We start from the raw sequence: 18,846 nt of genomic DNA, 5'->3' as shown, positions 1-18,846 counted from the left end.
CACAGCTGGCACGATGCAGCCACTCTGGGATCATGGGGAGCAAGCTGGGAGTGCCTAGCTGCAAACTGCACCTTGTTAGGGGAATTCCTCTTCCTAGGAAGAGATTTAATTGCAGCCATCTTCAAACAAATTGAAAAATAACCAGAAGGTGAGTAAGTGAAAGATTCATTTAATAATCTCAACGAGGCCTCTAACAAGTGCTAATGATCATACCTGAGAAAATATCTGCTTCTGATTCAGAATTATTAATATAGGTGCAGGAAGGATGATAGGAATTGACACCAATTTAAGAGGGGGAGCAGAAGTGGAACTTGCTAAATAAAGCAACTACTGTTCAAATACCTCACTGACCCAAATGTTTGCTAGCTTTTCAAGAGATGAGATATTTTGACTTCTATGCATTTTTTCAAGCAAGAAAGGCAGCTTTCCTAGCATGTCCTGCACAACATTGTCTTAGTCACACATTCTGACACCTTTCAATAAATTTCCAGAAGCAGCTCTTCTTTATGGTCTTCAAAGAAATACATGTAGAGTCCCAAATCTGTGGCACGTCAGGGAACAGGCTCAGATGAGATCTAAATCAAATACTCTATAGTATTCAATATAATTTAAAACCACATTACACAATAACAGTGATACAACCACTGTGGTATAATCACAGTATAATCTAAAATCACACGATCACTTCTTCATCCAAAGGACCAAAGATACAAAACAGTCTGACTACACAAATCAATTAAACCATGGCTTGCTTGTGGTGGATCTTCTCCTTTCCGTTTCTCAGGTCGGGGTCCTTGGATCAACCTAATATGTAGTGTTGGTTTATTATTATTATTTTTCATAATGGTTATAGTTATGTCATTTCCAAGACAAATCATACACTCATTTGTCACTATCTTTACAGTTATGGGAACTGAGCACTGACAACCTTTTTCTTTTCTTTAAACAGTTCCAATGTGGCTGATACCAATGAAACTGTTGGTTGCAGTGCCAGAGCTGCTATAGCTTCTTCATTGTCTGAAGGAATTCTAGAACAGAACTAAAATGATCTGGCCCATGCTGTGCTGTAAGCTTTTACTCAATTTTCAATAAACTATTACTCCAAGGTCTTCTTCCAGCATTATACTTCATCCCAGCTTCTCAGACTATTTGAATATCTGTATTTTATATTATTTTCCTCAAACATATTAGTTTGTATTTTTCCTATTTGAATCTCATTTTTTAATTTTCTGACTGATTCCTTAATCTCACTTGGTCCCCTTTGTGTTATTCCTTTATGCTCTCTGGTGTTCACCTCAAGTTCTAATTTATTCTCACCTGCATATTTCATTAACATATTTTTACTCCCACATCCACATTACTAATAAAGACATTAAACTGAATGAATCTCCACAGAATGCTGTTAAATATTCCCCCCCCCCCCCCCGCCCCATACACACACACTCCAAATTTAATACTTTAAGCCTTTATTTTACAGTCAGCTCTCAAGCCACGTGACAATGATCTTCTGCAAGTCATTGGGAAATAATTTGAAGTACAATTCTGTGAGGTATCAGTCAAGCACTTTTCTAGACTCCATACATACATATATATCGAATTCCTTTTATCCACTAAGTAGGTAATGATGTCAAAAAAAAAAAAAAAGCAAAACAAAAACAAATGGCAGAATTTGTTTTTAGGAAACAGTTGCTGTACTTTATTACTTGATGACTGGGTTTGGGATTAAAGAAAGAACGATCTGAATTATTTTTTATAACCTTTGTGCTGCAATTTATAGACCATGGTTTTCAGCTTTCCCCAGGATCATTTGAATTCCCCTGGCATCTGGACCTGCTTCTGCTGCTCATAGTGTTTAGCACTAAACCCTTGTTCTCAGGATAGAATAGCAGGGCAAAAGGTTCCTCCAGACTGACCCTTCTGCTGAACTACGGCGAAGCTTACAGCAGGTTCTGCTGTGAGTGCTGCAACCAAGTATGCTGTGATACATCTCCCACAGACTACAAAGTCACCTTTGTGCTGTCTGGAAAGCTTCCATTGCACCCTCACGTGGGAGAGGTGCACCCAGCTCAACCTTCTGACTACAGCGTCTGGGAAGACAGCATGCCCCGTTGCTTTCGTGCTGTTTTGTTTCTGCTCTTTTCTGACTGCTTTCTGACACACTTTCTTCTCTTTGTTAAATTGTTTCCCTCCCTAGCAATTTTCTCCTAGCTACTTGTGTTCCTTTCTAATTACTAGAAGCAATTAGAGTAATTCTCCTCCTTTCTACAGGTTTTGTCATTTGACAGTGGAATCCGATTAGGACTGAATTCAGCTGTTGTTATCTATCTAGCAAACTATGTGTGTGCTTTGGGAAGGTAAGTTGGAGACCTATTGTATTCATTTAGCTATTTAAAGCAATATTCAGTATTAATAAAAAATGCCGCAGTCTTTCATTAGGAAATAATGCAGTGACTGGAGGAGAAAATTCACTTTTCCACATCCTTTATTTTAGACTTGTGCAAGGACTGCACCAAAAATAATCTAGGCAGTCCAGCCACAAGGTAAAATTTGGAATTGTCCCATAGCAAGCAATGTCCAGGAGAAAAAGCAATTTGCCTTAGAATGACTATTGGAATAGCTGATTTTTAAGACTTGCTGGACTTTTCAGTTCCAAAGAGGATATTTTGACATCTAAACAGTGTGCCCTAATGTATCAAACCAAACACTATATAAATTATTAAGCCTGTGTGGGCTGCTTATTTCCATTTCAAATAAAACACATATCAAATATGACATTTAAAACTGTTCTCTAATGTTTATAAAGAGTGTTAAGAAGAACTCACACTTGTAAAAGAAGCTTGTTCAGTGCTTATAAACCTACCTATCAATAGTGGCAGTCATTAAAAATACAGATATTCCATATGATGATTCAAGAGAACGTTTGTGGTTTAAAATGTTCAAAGGTTAATACTGACAATAAAAACACTACCTCTGTTTTTCTTGGCAGCCATTCTCCAAATCCCTTTGGCCAACAAACTCAGTTCTGACGTAATGCATGCTTAAGGTGTCCCTGAGATGGTTAACCTGACTATAGTAGCATTAGACTCTGGGGATTTGGGTTTGCTGGCTTTTTTTAGTGATGTAAACCCAAACTGGCTTCTCTCCTTCTTTCTGTAGCAAAAAGGACAATGTCTGGTAAGAGCTCTGTTACAGGTCTTTGTAGTTAATGAAAGTTAATTTGCAATAAAGCAGTCCTTGAATTTCTCTAGTTTGAGAATCAGCCTGTTTAAATTACAAAACAATAGTAAGTAAGGCATGAGGGACACTCCTACACACTGCTGTCAACCTGATGTGTGCATCTTCTGCTTGTGTTGTGCTAATCACAGTAGATGTTATAAAGAATGTACAGGGTCGGCAAGTATGGTAGAAAGCAAGCACCTCTAGCTCATTAGAGATGTTACAGCACAGGGATAACGAAAACTACTGAGTACATTTATGCCATACTAACCTAGATGTTCTGAATACCCTCTAGATGAAATTCTGCAGGCACTGGATCCAAGACAGCTTGACACTTTAGATATATAAAACAAGTACCTAAAATAGCTATGGATTAAGCTGCTTTAATTTTTATTATACAAGGCACATACATTTCATATTTTCAATTCACTGTTATTTTAAGACTTACAAACATTATGATTCTTAAGAATATGTTTAGCACAAGCTCTATATGTAGAATTTAGCAAAACTGTATACTTTTATCTTTATTAACAATTTTGAGATTGCATTTTTTTTATTTTATGATAGTTTCATATAAAACCACAACAAGTGAGCAGAATGTATTAAGAAAGGGACAAAATGTTCATCTGAGTTTTTTCTGTTGTTTTTGTTGGTTGGTTGGTTGTTCATTTGCATTGTTTTGCTTTGTTTAGTTCTGATTTTGCCCCCCCCCCCCCCCCCTTTTTAATCTTATTTGAATCCCTACCTGCACTTTTGGGTTGGATTTTCTTAAGTCAAGTTTTTCTCTGTTCAGACACACGTGCTTTCAGTGTATCCCTGCATGAAATATACATCAATGTAGACCACCTAGCACATAAGGCTTTGGCTCCCTACATGAAAAAAGCAGCTAAGCAGACATCTGTAAGCAGAGGCACAAACTGAATTTTCCAAGGCAGTTTCAAAGCTAGCTCAAATTGCTAAAGTTTTAGTAAGTGTTTGGGCAGCTACTTAAAATATGTGGTGAAATTCCCATCTAAAATTAAAGTTCATTGTTATGTTGCTGGAGGAAGTTCTAAAAAATTTTCAAGGACTGGTGGATTCTCTTCTGAATATTTTTAATATGGCTGGTCAAAAATGATCTGTTGAACATAACTTCTGAAAGAAAAATGGATTTTACTAAATGTTCTGGGGCCCAAGCTTTTGGTTTCAATAAAAAGATCAGTGTCCAAAAAAAAAAAACCAAAAAACAAAACAAAAAAAAACCTTTTTCCCCCATTCTTCTTGCGTAGCAACTTGCAGAGCAGTAAGTTCTTAGTCAAGGATCCTCTCTTACAGAATCATAGAATCATAAAATCATCTAGGTTGGAAAGGACCTCCAAGACCATCAAGTCCAACCATCAAGCTGACCTACCAAATCCCATTAATAATCATGTCCCTTAGCACCACAAATATGTCAGCATTTCTTCCTATATTTTTCCTATAGCTACTGTTTTGCTAAGTTTTCAATTTTTTGTCTAAATCTAGTTTATTCTACCAGCTCCAGCTGATGACTGCTAAAGAAATTTAGCTTTGTTCCCTGTCCTTTACACATACTTGCAAACCTTCTAGTATACAAAAATCTTTTGCAAAAAGGAAAAAAATAACTTGTTCACTATGTCCATGGTGAATTAAAAAAAAATAAAAAAATAAGTTAATTAGACTAGATTGCAGCAAGAAAGAACTTAGATTAGATATTATGAAGAACATTGTGATGATAAAGATATTGAAAGCAACAGAATAAATTGTTGAGGGAAAACTGTATCTGCCATCATGGGACACCTTCATTAATAGGTTAGATAAACATCAACCAGGAATGACAAAGATAAAATTGACCTTGTCTGAGGCAAGGTGCCAGACTACACTCTTCGAGGTACTTTTCAGACTATTCCATGATTCTATCCCCATAGCTGTATATGTGCCAGTTTCACAGCTGTCAATGGGACAACTCAGAAAAGCTAACCTCATGTGAAAGACTCTCCATGGTCAGAACATTTACATCTGCAGTCTGCCACAATCAAAAAGATGAAAAATATATATTTTTGTAGTGCTCTGTTTTCTGCTTTTTGATTTGTTTACCATCTGTTCCCTAGCATAGATTTCTTAACATATATATTATACTATGAAGAGGGAAATTATCCTAACTTTATATGGAAAAAAGGTCAGATTATCTATTCCTTAGAAAATTCCTTTTGCTTTTAAAACTGTCTTTTTATATAAAAGTAATACCCAGGAGAAAGCAAGTATAAACAAATGTATTCACAATCATTATATATTTTGGAAAAAAAATAAATAGTGAAATAGAGAGAGCTTTGAAGTTTCTCAGGATTTCCATGTTTTAGTTTCCTGATACTTCTCTAGTCATTATGGAGCTGAAAGAACAAAATTTTAAAGGGACCCAAGGACAATCTATCATCCCTGCAGCCCCGGTGGCTGTTCTTCCTCAGGAAGGCTGAAAGTTACTTTAACAATTCTACGGAGCCCTTACTGCAGCTGGGATTCCCATGAGCTTTCAGCTCCAAGTTTTCAGGTCTTGTGACAAGAAACCTTGAGATCTCTAATCCTAGGACAGTCCACAGTATGGAACTGTTCTTCAGAGAACAGTGCTTAGAGATACCTTGAAAGCTTAGGCTCTGGGACAACGTCATTCCAAAGAAAAAGAGCTTGGAAGCCCAGTAGTTCTTAGAACTGTCTCATTGGCACCACTGAGCTGAGTTCTCCATTCTCCACTCATCTGGTATGATGAGAGTAGGCTGCTGGAAACACTGTTTGCCTGTTATCACAAGATTGTTGAATCTGTTTCCATAACTTTCATAATTTAGCATTTTTAAGTAAAATTCTGCTTTTATTTGGAAAACAGACAAACAGGTTTATATTTAATATTATCTGAAGCTCTGGATGGAAATCTTTTAAAAGTACTTTGTAAGGAAAAGCAAAGATGAAACAAAACAATATAAAACAAGACTGAAATCTATTTGCCTACAATATCAGTTATTTCATATACTAGACCTCCTTCATAACTGCCAATTTTAATGGGCTTGCTGTCACATATTTCTGGGGGTTTTCAAATTTTGCTTCTCTACTGCTGTGTGGAAGAGTAATGCCAGCAACACATGAATTGACTAACAAACTGAGTGTATATTGGAAACAGTTACTTTGTCAATACACAGTGTGCTACCAAATGCAAAAATGTCAAACAAACTGAAAAACAGATAAGAATTCTTGTTTAATTTCTTATAGTTAGTGTAGTTTCACTTGCTCTTTGCAGAAATCGCAGGTAAACTGTTTTCAGTCAGAAATGATTTTAATTGGCAGCCTCTCTTCAACATTGTATAAATCTTAACCCAATGAAAATTACACAATTAGCTTCAAACTATAAACTGTCAAAATGGATCCTCTATAAAATAAAATAGACTAGCTTTGTTTAGTCTCAGTATTTTCTCCATACTAGAATCGTTGTTAGGTTGTTTTAATTGTATGTTGTTAAAGAACGATTGGATGACGAATATAAACTGCTTAAGTATTTATGATGTGGGCCTTAATTAAGCTTCACTTCATTTCTTACAACTGCAGAAAACACAAGAACCTAGTCCAAAGTATTTCAGTAAAAATAGGGCCCTACCTACTTTGAGTAATAAAGGAGTTTCTTGGATGGGAGACCATCTGGAAGCCTGTTCAAAAAGAAAAGAGGAAGGAGATAGTGAAAGGTCACAAAGTAGAAGATAAATTGCTCAGACTTAAAAGAGAGAAAAAGAATCTGAAAATCCTGAACCCAATTGTATTATAACATTCAATAAGGTCTGACTTGCAAGTTTATTCTCAGTTCTTTCTTTACAAAAGTAGTTCCCAATTTTTTCTTCCCTGTATACTCAAAACAGGACCTTCATTCTTTTCTCTTCTTTCCAGCCTACAATGACAATGATTGCTAATTTTGTGTACCTTGCCACATTCCCATTGATTTTATTTCCTTTATCTGTTGTGGTACAAGTGAGACATCGGATTTTAGATTCTACAGTTTTTATAACAAAAAGCTGTTTGGTTTATGATTCAGTATTTTATATGCACTGTAAATTCACATCTGTTTTTACACTGTTGAGATGATTTTTTGAAAAGAGTATGCTCAGCTTCACTTTTAGCTTCTCTGCTTCAAAATCCTTACAGGATGCTTTGCATAATGCAGTCTTTCTGTTCACTTGTCCTCAAATTACAGCTACTGTTCTCATGTATTGGGTACTCACATGATTCCCATTTGTTCTACATCTTTGTGTCCATAAAGTTTCATTTTTCAATTAGATTTTTCAAGTACCATTTCCTTCATTTCTATTTCTCCTTAGTGCTTTATGCTACTTATCTACTGTTTTATGCTCTAATGATTCATACTTACAGATCTTCTTAAGGAATGTCTACACTGTAATCTAACTTTGTACTCCAACACATGATTTTTGGCATACCTATGTGGTCTGTACACACAATATATTTATGTATCCGATATGTTTTGATTCTGTGTTTCTTTGTACAAACGGGGAAGGAAGGGGAGAAGAAAGGAGTTAAAAGATTCCATTTAATGCACTCAATGTGCAGACATGCTTATTCTAATTCTTATATCTTTCTAACATCCTCTCTGCACAGGTGCCTGGAGGGAAAAGGCAGTGTATGTGTTCTCCTATGATGGACAGGGCTATCTAGACAGGAGTTCTAGAGACAAAAATTACCCAACTCACACAGAAACAGCAACGATGTGCTAATGTAGGTACAGATTTGTTGATGAATGTTATAAAAGCTTAAGGTGCTCTATTGATGACTGGTGTTATCCTAGCAACACTGTTACCACTTTCATTCTCAATCCCATGTCCATCATTTTTATAGTGTTCTATAAGTTCTTGTAATCATTCGATCAATTACATTTATTGCTCAATTATTTCAAGCTAACATTTTATTTATTTCAGTGGCAATGATGCAATTGTATTTGTTTTTATTTCTTTTCTTTTCTTTGAAGACTCCCATCTCATTAGTCCTACCTGAGTGGTCTTTCATTTAAGCTTATTATGCTAATGTTCTCCTGGCTTGAATCCATTCCCTAATTCTTGAAATTAGTTTCAATTTATTACAGAAATAGGCTTCTTCAAACACTAGAACTTTGTTTTTCACTTCTCTCCTACTGTCTGATAGTCAGAGTGACACAGTAGTCCTTTATCTCCATTTTATTTCATTGTTCTAAAGAGTATGGTACTGTGGCATTACTTCCTAGATCAAGAAATTAAACACTTGATTTTAGAGAAAATAAACCAAATAAAAAGATTTTTGTAATTGTGCACTGCAGATTGGAAAGTCTGCAGGAATCCAACAGAGAATGATAGATTTGGAAGATATTTAGAGCATATCCTTCTTATACCTGCTAAGCGTTCTAATTGTTTCATTATTGGGATAAACAATGTGCCATCTCTCTGTGAACATAGTCAGAGTTTATGAAATATTTCTCATTAAAGACATGCTGTACTAATAGCTATAAAATAACCACAGAGATGCATTTTAGGGAATGAGGCTGGATTGGGTCACCACAGGAGATACACTGATATTAGTCATTCTGCCAGTGTTCACAACTTTGCTCAACTTATTGATTCTCTGCTGAAAAGGGCAAAAAAGCCAATCTATCTGTTTTTCATGATGAAAATCAAAGAATAACATGAAAAAATCCTTTTTTTCCCCTCTTACTAGATTCATGACATGCCTTTCTTCACCAGCACATTTAATGGCAAGAAACTCCAGTATGGTTTAATGGCTATAAGCCAAGCTAATTACACAATCTGAGATCTTAGGTTTCTGTAAGTCAATATTCAGAATAATTTAGAATATATTTGAACAATGTAGACATAAAGGTCAAGTTATAATATTAATTCTATCTAGGTAGGCCCAAGATATTAAAATATATTTCCCTCCCTGTTTGAAAAGTCAGAGCATTCAAATACAATCAAGATACTTTTGTCAATTATCCATCTACACCAAATGAGAAAAGAGGTAGCTTTGTGCTGTGCATACTTTCTTGCATTTTAATGATGTGAATTTCTTTCTGTCAGACATAAGAAATTCAGAGAAGTGACCCCTCAGCAGCTTCCTTAAGTGGTGCTCAGTAATAAATAATTTATCTGTAAGAATAAGGACTTGGAGACATTCAGCATAGGAGTTTAATAAATAATATGGCTGAATACTTTTATAGTATATTGTCATATCTGCTCTGAATGCACAGGCTGATTTCTTATATTGAGTTCTAAATTTGGGAAGCATTATTTTTCCATCTTTCCATAAAACTTTGGGCATTTATTTGTGGGTTGGGAGGTGGCAAATTCAATTTCTTCTCTTCGAGGAACTGAATGCAGAATAGGATAGTTTATGATAATACATGCAAAAACTTCTGTAGATATCTTATACCTAGTGTCATTCTTTCACCCACCTCTGAAGAATAACACCTTTATTGTTCTGTGTGTTAGTGTTCTGTTTGACAGCACTGGTGAATTTCCTGCGGTTGTTTGTCAGTTTTAGTACAAAGTAAATGTTGCTTAGATGCTCCAAATTGATTATGTTCCCCCTCAGGCAATTTCACAATAACCTATTGCAGATTAAAATCACAAACCGCTATGTCACCTCCAGTCCTTATTAAGATAATTGACCCTCCTACTGAATTAATAATCTACAACCTTGTTGCTTAAATATGCTTGCTACTAAATAGTTCTCCTAAAGTCTAAATGGTAACATATTTTGATGAGATAATTGAGCTTGTTTGTCTTCTTATTCAGTTAAACATCCTGGATTGACGAGAGCATAGTGTTTAAAATTCATCCTGACAGAAAAATGTGGAAGAACCTGAATTCTCCATGGATATTTTTCATAATTTCTAAGTTATTTTATTCATTATCCCTCTGATATTCAAATTAAAAAAAAATATGAGTGAGAAGCTAAGCTATTTAAACTTAAAATGCATGTATAATTTGACATCATAAATTTATTGTCTCTGAAACAAAACTTTTTATATGGTAGAAGGAATCCTATATTTTCTCATAATCAATGTGGGTTTACATGAATTTTTAAATTAGTAGGAATTTGTCTAAATATGATTTAAAAGTAATCTTCGATAATTTGTAATTTCTAATGGAGATGATGAGCCTCAGGATAATTTGGATTTCTTTCAGTGTTGAGACTTATGCATGTTTTTAACTAGATGTATGGGAAATAGTTTTTTTTTCCTTTTATATTGCCTAGCCTGTGCTCTTTTCCCATACTAGAGCTGATGAAACGAACACGTAGTAACATATAAAAAAGCTTTGTTTCTCTCATTATAGCAACCATTTACATCTGGTTGTCATTTTCTGTATCTCATTGTTGCTTCCCACGTTCCCTTTCTACTCACTTCCCTTATTTTTATGTTTCTTCTTGTCCCAGCATTTAAAGTTAATGTATACACCTTTCAGATATGACAAACAAATGGGTTGGTTCAAGAAGATTGTATGAAACTCGTTTGAAAATATGATCCCATTTCATTTGTTAGCTTTGTGTTGTGGTTTTGTTTTGTTTTGTTTTAGTTAAATAGAGGTCTTTTTCCTTTCTCTTAAAGCAATGGCAAACATGTCAATAGTTCATTAGTTCAAAATACAGCAAACTGATACAAGGGATGCTGCTACCATGAGCAAACTCATAAAAAAAGGTCCGATCAAGTTAGTACTACAGTGGGGAATTTTAATGGAGTTCTAGAACATATCTATTGTACTTCACCCCTTAAGTACTGCCATGTATATCAGCGTAAGTGCATCCCCAATTACTTAGTGAGTAAAAGGAATTCTGTGTATATTGCACTCAGGTCTTGAATCCATGTTGCTTATTTGTGTGACCAAGTGGAGTCTATTAAGATATTGCAATGAGGAATGTTGTTGAAATCTGAACTTCAGGTTTTAAAGGCTTTTAAGTATAAACAGTACAGAAAGTACGGAAAGTACTTTATAAAAATGTATAATATCCAAACAAAAAGAAAGTGACAAGAAAAATGTATACAGAGATTTCTTCATTCTTGAATACGATTTTGCATTACTGATGCAGTATCATCACTTCTTTTTAACTCAGAGAATGATCTTAGATATCAGAAATTTCATACTCTGACCTATCGGATAACTGGGCATATTTGTCAAAGTCTACTATCAATTTCATTTCACTACATTACACTTAGCACCTAGATCAAAACCTCTTTATATTAAAATATACATCAGTTATTCTAGAGCTACTAATCAATCTTGTTAACATATTAAGTTTTATAACTTCTTTATAGTGGTACTGTTTCTTGGTAATAACTTCTTGTACCAGCCAGCAATACAGAGAAATAGTCAATTAAAAACAACAACAAACATACACTATCAAAATAATATTAAAAATAAATCCTCAAAATGGCCAAATTCATTGAAAGAACTAAAATTAATTCTCTCAGCATTCAGCTGCTTTGTGAGATGAGTATACTAGAAAAAATCTTTATCCTTTCTGACTTTAAAACATTTATTTTTTTTAGGATTGGTTCTTAAGAGCATATTACTTTATCAAGATCTATCCAACAGTAGTATTAAATTTAACCTTCTGTATTTGCTCTAATGTATGAAAACATTAACTCAGAAAATAAACAGTGATTATAAAATGCACAGGTGAATAGGTCTGAAAAATCTCTGCAATTGTCCAGGTTAATTTCTATATTCACCAAAGTGAAGAGTCATCCACTCCAACCTTGAAAAAGTCATACATCAAGAAGAAGCTTCATCCACATAAAGGGACAGTGTTTACCTGTATGAAATGGCTCCTGACAACCTTCTGGTTAATTCTGTGAAGTCCAGTTAGTGGAAAGCACTATGTCCTGCAAAAGCAGAGAGCTTTTCAAATAAAATTTGATATAAATTACTGTAGAAAACATGTCAAGAAATTATTGTCCCATTATAATCAACAGCAAAGCTTCCCTTTACTTTGCTGAGTCTGAAATTGCCACAATTTGATTGTGTTAAGTGTATGTATGTATTTAATTTTTTTTAATTGAAATTTTAATACTTACACTTCCACATCCGTATGTCTGATGTAAGTTCTTAACTCTAAGAAAAGTGCTATGTCTTCATGTAGGACAGGGAACTACAATCCATGTCATCCCTCACCACTTAGGACACTGGAAAAATATAACTTTGTTAAAGTAAACAGGTTGATTTGCAAATCAATTTGTTAATTCTAAGCAGTGTTCTCATAATATTTCTTCCCTTTAAATAGGTTATTTCTCAGAAAATTTTAAACTCATTCCTATGCCTTCAACTTTACCTGGAATGCATCAAGACAAGTTTTTTTTTTTTAATTTGTGTATCACTGTTACATTTTTCTAACTCTTAAGTTCACAGTTGACTTCAGTGAAATTCTACCTGGGTTCAAGAAGATATGGAGTTTCTGAATAACAGTTCTAAGTTCTTTGCCATTCTCATTCTCACTAGCCAGCAAAGTTTTAGGTTCTATATATCTTAGGACTGATCCCATTCATGATTAGGCCAAGACTGTCATTTCTTCCATGGAAATGCTATATACAGATAAAGAACGAGAAATTCCACAGGTTGTTTTGTTGTGGTGTTTGTTGTTGTTGCTGTTGTTTCATGGCAGAAATAGCAAATAATGTATTATTCCAGTCACTGACACCTTCTGTCTGTTTTCCTCAGGGTCCTTTTTAATGTGTCCACAGAGCCTGCTAAAATGTTAAAACCTAACCTAAAATGTTGAAAGATTATGTTGCAAGCAAGATACAAAGCAAACAGTCTTAGCCATAGCCACTTTCCTTGCACAAGAGCAGCATCTGTATTACTATGGGATAGATCAGTTTTAACACTTTGATCAGACAGCAAATTAATCAATCTGAACTAATAAATATATATGGAATAATATATATAAAATCTAGAAGGAGAAAAGGATATAGCTTTACTCCATCACAGACTGATCCAAAGATTAAGAAAGCCATGCCTTGCATGGTACATGACTGTGAGATTTCCAAGATAAAATGTGAATTATTCACAAAGGTTTCTCATAGGCAAAAATAAGCAGAGTCAATGGCAGTTTTTACCAAAAGGGCTGGTATCTTATTTTTCTGGATGATGTAAACTAAGTTGACAAATCTCTGTCTGTCTGTTGTCTGTCTGTAGTAGAGTCCTGTTCATTCCATGGTGTTGGAATGACTAATGTTCATTCCAATGGTGTTGGTCTAAAAGTGCCTGCTGAGCTGTGTTTTTTAACACCCTGTGATATAAACTGTTTTGTAAACTGACACATGTAGCCTCATACCACATGGTCTATGTCTTGCACAATGGGACTCAGGTTTTTGGGTAGCCAACAGGTTCTGATGTGAAGCTCTAAGACTGATTTTTGTGTCAGAGGACTTGGGGAGAAGATTCTGAGAAGCATTCAAACTTCTTCACTTTGAATGGCACCCTTTTAGAGTTGGCACCATTTCAAAGTTACAGTAAGAGTTACAAGCCATGTTCTTCTTGTGTCATTGTCATTTTTTCCAGTTAGATAACAAAAGAAGGATTAATGTTGTTAGAGTAATGCTAACACTTCTTAACTGCAGGACAGTGAATACTGGTAATTCTTTCTCTTACTCAGCAGACAAGTTATTTCCCAATAAAATAACATCTACTTAGAACACCATTTATAAGCAGCACTGGAGAGACAGGATACTAATATTCATATAAAGAAAATGCCTACCTGTATGAAAGAGGATATTTCTTGCTTACTGTTGGTCATTAGAGCCACATTTTAATACACGTATTTGTCATATATTATGAGAAAATGTGTGTACATGTTTCATTATAATTTATGAGAAAGATCTATTCATTAAAATAACAGACCTAAGTCCAGATCATGCTCTGGAACAAGGTATTGCTTTATAATAGTGAATTCACCTGAGGGGAAATACTTTAATCATTCTGTTACTGCTTCAAGAAAGACTTACACCTGTGGTATTTCAACCTACTAAGAAACAGCTGTAGAAATAAAAAATAACTATAGGATAGGCCTGCATAATAAAATGGAGTATTACCTGCTTTCACGTATAACATCTGGGACCTAACAGATACTGCCTGACAATTTTTGGGTGGCAGTAGAAATCCAAGTGAAATAAAACAAAGGTTTGCTGCTGCTATGTAGGTTCATAGAAGACTGTCTGTATAACCTAGATGAAGTGTTGTGGATGCATATGTTCAGCTTACAACTCTGTAACTCTGTTAAGGTCTGGTTCATATAAATATTCTCTGAACTCAATGTAAAAGAATAAAAAAATATTGGCTGCCCCACATAAATATTTCATCCATTCTAGTCAAGTTAAAAACACAGCTGTAGCATGCCCAAGTATGCAAGCCTTTCGTTTTGCATGCTGTATTAATATAGGAGTTGTTACAGTTGATTTGAATATTTTTAGACATATATTTTTGTAGAAGCTTTGAAAAATGATGTTTGTCTTTTTTTCTTATACCATATCATGGATTTTTATTAGGGAAGGACTTTTTCTGTGTATGTGTATGACTACATTGTTTGGAAATTCAGAAAACTCTAGTGCTTTTCCTTGTAAGAAAGGACACATTTTACTCCCCTAAAGGCACCATTTATATTCTTTGGTTATTTTTTTCCCACCAGATAGTCACTACATGATTTTCAGTGCTGTCACAGAAATGCTTCTAAATGTTTTTGTGTGTGTGTTTTTTTTTTTCCCCCAATATTACTGAAAACTTTGCTATATAGTACTAAGCATTTGTTTATTTTCTCACTTTACTATGTGTGGAAAGTGGAGGAAAAACATTTTAACACTGTTTTTACAATGTGGTATATGAAACTCAGTTTCATGTGTGGTTTGGTATATGAACACATGGAGTTAAATTCTTTCCATAAGTCAGGGGTAGTCAATATGTAATCAGCCATGAAGTTTGTGTTTCACAAAGCTGCTTACACTGAATAATTCAATATTTGAGCTTTAATGATATTTGAATAGGAATCTATGTAGGCTGTATAGTAGATAGATGAAAGAAGGCAGAAGGACTTTTGATTTCTGGCTGAATCATGAGCATATGAGATCACATTTCTGCCTACTGTGGGATCTGTCCTCCCCCTGACAGACACCTGTCACACTGCCTCTGTGGACTGGGGACCTCCACCACCCCTGTAGGTCGTGCACAGTCTCTATAGCTTCTCATAGCTTTTCTCTGAGGACCTGAGCCATGTAACCCTGGGGAACAACTTCTCAGTGCAGGACTGTTGTTAGGCATCTGCCTCCAGGAAGATGACAACCTTTATCACCTAAAGAGAGGCAGAGGGAAGACAAACACTGTGGTGGCTTGGGCTGGCGTGGCTGATGGGGCACCCCCATCTCAACTGAGGCCTTCACATTGGTGTCAGCCCAGCCATGACTAAGCAGACAGTAGGGCTGGCTGGTAGGAAGCATGTATTGTAGCGTGGTTGGTCTCTGAGGGAGAGAACAGACCATACCCACCATAACTTGTCCAGGCCAGATGGGACAGAAGGGAGGGGGGAGCTAAAATCAGGTATATTGGGAGGTATATTTCAGGAACACCTGCACAGGAATCTTCTGCCTGCACTAGAACTGTTTGTGGACCACTCTCTCTACAAAGAGTGCTTGCCATGGTGCCTGAAGCGCGGCTCTCCCAGCAGCTGCCTTTAGCCCTGGAGCTGGGCTTGCTGCAGCACCTGCCCAGGGCCCAGCTCACCATGCTGTGCCCCTGTGCTGCCAAAGAGCTGGTGAGCAGAGGGCCCCGAGGTGAAGTACCAGCATTAGGAGACCTGGCAATGGGCTGGGTGGTGTGGGGTCTCCCTCTCTGACCAGCCTGCCCTGCAACCCCAGCGAGGCGAGCTGGGCCAGGCCAGGCACAATGAGCAGGATCAGCCACAGCCAACATCGCCAGGTGCTGCCACAGGCCCTGGGCCTGGCTGGAAAGGCAGCCCCCAAATAGGACTGGGTTGGCAGGGCCCAGGGCCAGGCAGGGGCAGGGCCGCATCCAAAGCTCAGGTAGAGCCATGTGTGAGAGCCTCAGGAGCAGAGCAGCCCCCAGGCAGAGAGTGGAGATCCTTGCTGAGGCTTCTCCTGCCCTTCTTCACAGCGGCAGCTTCTGTCAGCCCACCATCAGCTGTGAGGGCAGCCAGGAAACTCATGGACAAGGGAGGGTAGAAAAGTGCCCTGGGCCACAACAGCAATTTTCACCCCAGGGATCATGGGTTGCAGTGGCATGCTCAGTGCCCCCAGAAACAGCCCGGCCCCTCAGTGTGTTGTAAAAACAACAACAACAATACTAATAATATAATTGTCAAACGTATGGATGGGAATCAGCTGTCTGGAGATCAACCTTAATTAGAACCAGTGTAAGGCAAAGGCCAGATTGAGGGCAAGAAACAGATACAAAGTTTTCAAGAATGAAAGGAAAGTATCCTCAGCTCCAAAAGGCCTGTCCTCACCACGTCAACTATACGGTGTGGTCATGTTTACCTCCTCCATACCGTCAGAGACTAAGTTCAATTACTTACCTTACAGCTCAGGTCACACTAGCAAGTCTCATCTATCATTCTTAATTTCATAATCAATTTATTTCCAGGCTGTCTTGGGACTTCAATCTAGATTAACTTCCTAAAAAGATTCTTCTATTTCCTTTCAGCTCTCAGGAGATGCAGATATTTTTGTTAGATTCTATTCTGTGCCCTCCAGCTGGTGACAGGAAATATGTCGTTTGACTTTATCCAATGGGCAGAGGTAAGAAGTGAAAGCTTTACCTCCATTTGAGAAGAAAAATGTATAAATTGATGCATGAAGCCTTTTCATTCCCCAAACCTGAAATTTTAGATCAACTGTAAATTAACAGATTTACTTAATATAACACCATAACTGGGATTAATGAATGTAGGTCTGCTGCTGATTATTGGCTGCTGATTGAGAATAGACACAAGGGCAGTCAATGACTTAGGTCGTTGTGAAATTTGGGTGATAATCAAACTATGGTGGCTGATATCTAACTTTAAAGAATGATATGACATGCAGCAGCAAATGTTAGCATGGAAATTACTGCAAACAAGTTTTAACATAGGTCACATTTTTCAGCCAGGCCAGTCTGAATAATATTTTATTATTTGAGTCTACTCTGTCTCCAACCAGATGATAAATCCAAATTAAAATTTGAAGAGGAAGCATTTTAGCATTTTTGCCATACTTTTCATCCTAAAAATATACTCTGCTTAAACATAGAGGAAAATTGTTCTCCGTTTCTCATAAAAAGATCTTGTCAGGTTTAAATAAATACATATTTCTGATGAGCCCTAATGCCAAGACTCACATTTTTCATTATAACATGTATTTTTAAACTTTTGATTGAGTTGGTATTATGTTATTTCCTGGTTATGAAAGATTCAGGAAGAAATGAGAGGAACATTCCAAACTCCTGCATTATCTAAAGTAAACCATACAGTGAATTTCTAATAGGTTTTCTCTCCAAGGGTCTTAATCCAAGCCTCTTTCTAGGGTAGTCTGAAAAGAGCAAGATAGAATCTGCTTATCACCCTTTCCCCCTGAAAGTACAGCAAGGTAAACAAGAAAGGCAACTTGTCAGCATTGAGACAATTACTTCTGTTTCTAACATCCCAGCCTAAAACCGATAAGGGATTTTTATGAGGGATTTTTATATCCAGATTAGAAGAAATCAGCAAGTGTTCTTGGGCATTCTGCTATCTAGATTTCATGTTGTTTCCTATGTCCTTCCATACATAAAGGCAAAGTTATTTCACTTTAATTTCACTTTGCTTAAAAAAAAAAAAAAAACTGCTGATTTACTACTGCAATCTTAGCAGAGGAGTATAGTATACCAAGAAGATGGAAAATATCTTCCCTACATATCCACAGGTTGTGCCCATAGACAACGACTTTTGTGGAATGTAGTTCTCTTTCACTGATGTGTTTACAAGTTGGCATGAAAAGGTTAAATAATAGACCTTTTGTTCAGTGATCCTGCCTCAGAACAGAAGTGTGTGCTCTCAGGAAGGAGAGAAATCTGTTTTCTTTAATAGCAGAAAGATAAAGGAAGAGCTAAAGTCATTAAGCTTTTTCCCATAGAATGAACTTTTATAAATCAAGGCTAATTATTTTCTTCTTTTGAAAATAGTCCCATCATTTTTTCTGCACAGTCATAATCTCCAAAGCATCTTCCTGCTCTTAAAAAATTTAAATCCCACTGGAAAGTGACGGGATTTGAGTTCCTAAATTACTCAGCTTTTTTTGAACATTGGAGATTCTGCTTAAGCAAACATCAAACTAATCCAATATTGACTTTGCTTTTCATTTAAGTCTTGCTTTTGGAAGACGAGCACAGAAAAATAACCCCATAGAAAACCCTTTTCTTCTTTCCCTGAAATAAGTAATTTAATGGAAGGGAAAACTTCTTAGGGACAGATTGCTTTGCCTAGAAAAGCTAACCTATTATATCTTGGAATTCTAATACACAACAAAATGTGTCAGTGGTGCTTCATTTGTGGACAAAATACTGGTCAAAATACTCGCGTATATGGCATGACCGTATGTCA

At 36.3% G+C, this 18,846-nt stretch overlaps 1 long non-coding RNA gene across 1 annotated transcript in view; it reads left to right on the top strand.

The window, feature by feature from the left end:
- Positions 1 to 290: 290 nt before the first annotated feature.
- The window catches only part of LOC310885987, a 59,772-nt gene continuing 41,216 nt past the window's right edge, over positions 291 to 18,846 (top strand). Inside the window, exons 1-3 of the long non-coding RNA XR_014575060.1 lie at positions 291 to 1,066; positions 2,269 to 2,354; positions 16,935 to 17,029. This is a non-coding gene — a long non-coding RNA (uncharacterized lncRNA). The remainder of the gene's footprint in view (positions 1,067 to 2,268; positions 2,355 to 16,934; positions 17,030 to 18,846) is intronic.

The sequence above is a fragment of the Anser anser genome (genome assembly GCF_964211835.1).
Source record: "Anser anser genome assembly, chromosome: 1".
In the NCBI taxonomy this organism is placed as follows: domain Eukaryota; kingdom Metazoa; phylum Chordata; class Aves; order Anseriformes; family Anatidae; genus Anser; species Anser anser.
Note: the sequence above shows the minus strand (reverse complement) of the source record. Positions and strands in the feature narration are given on the sequence as shown.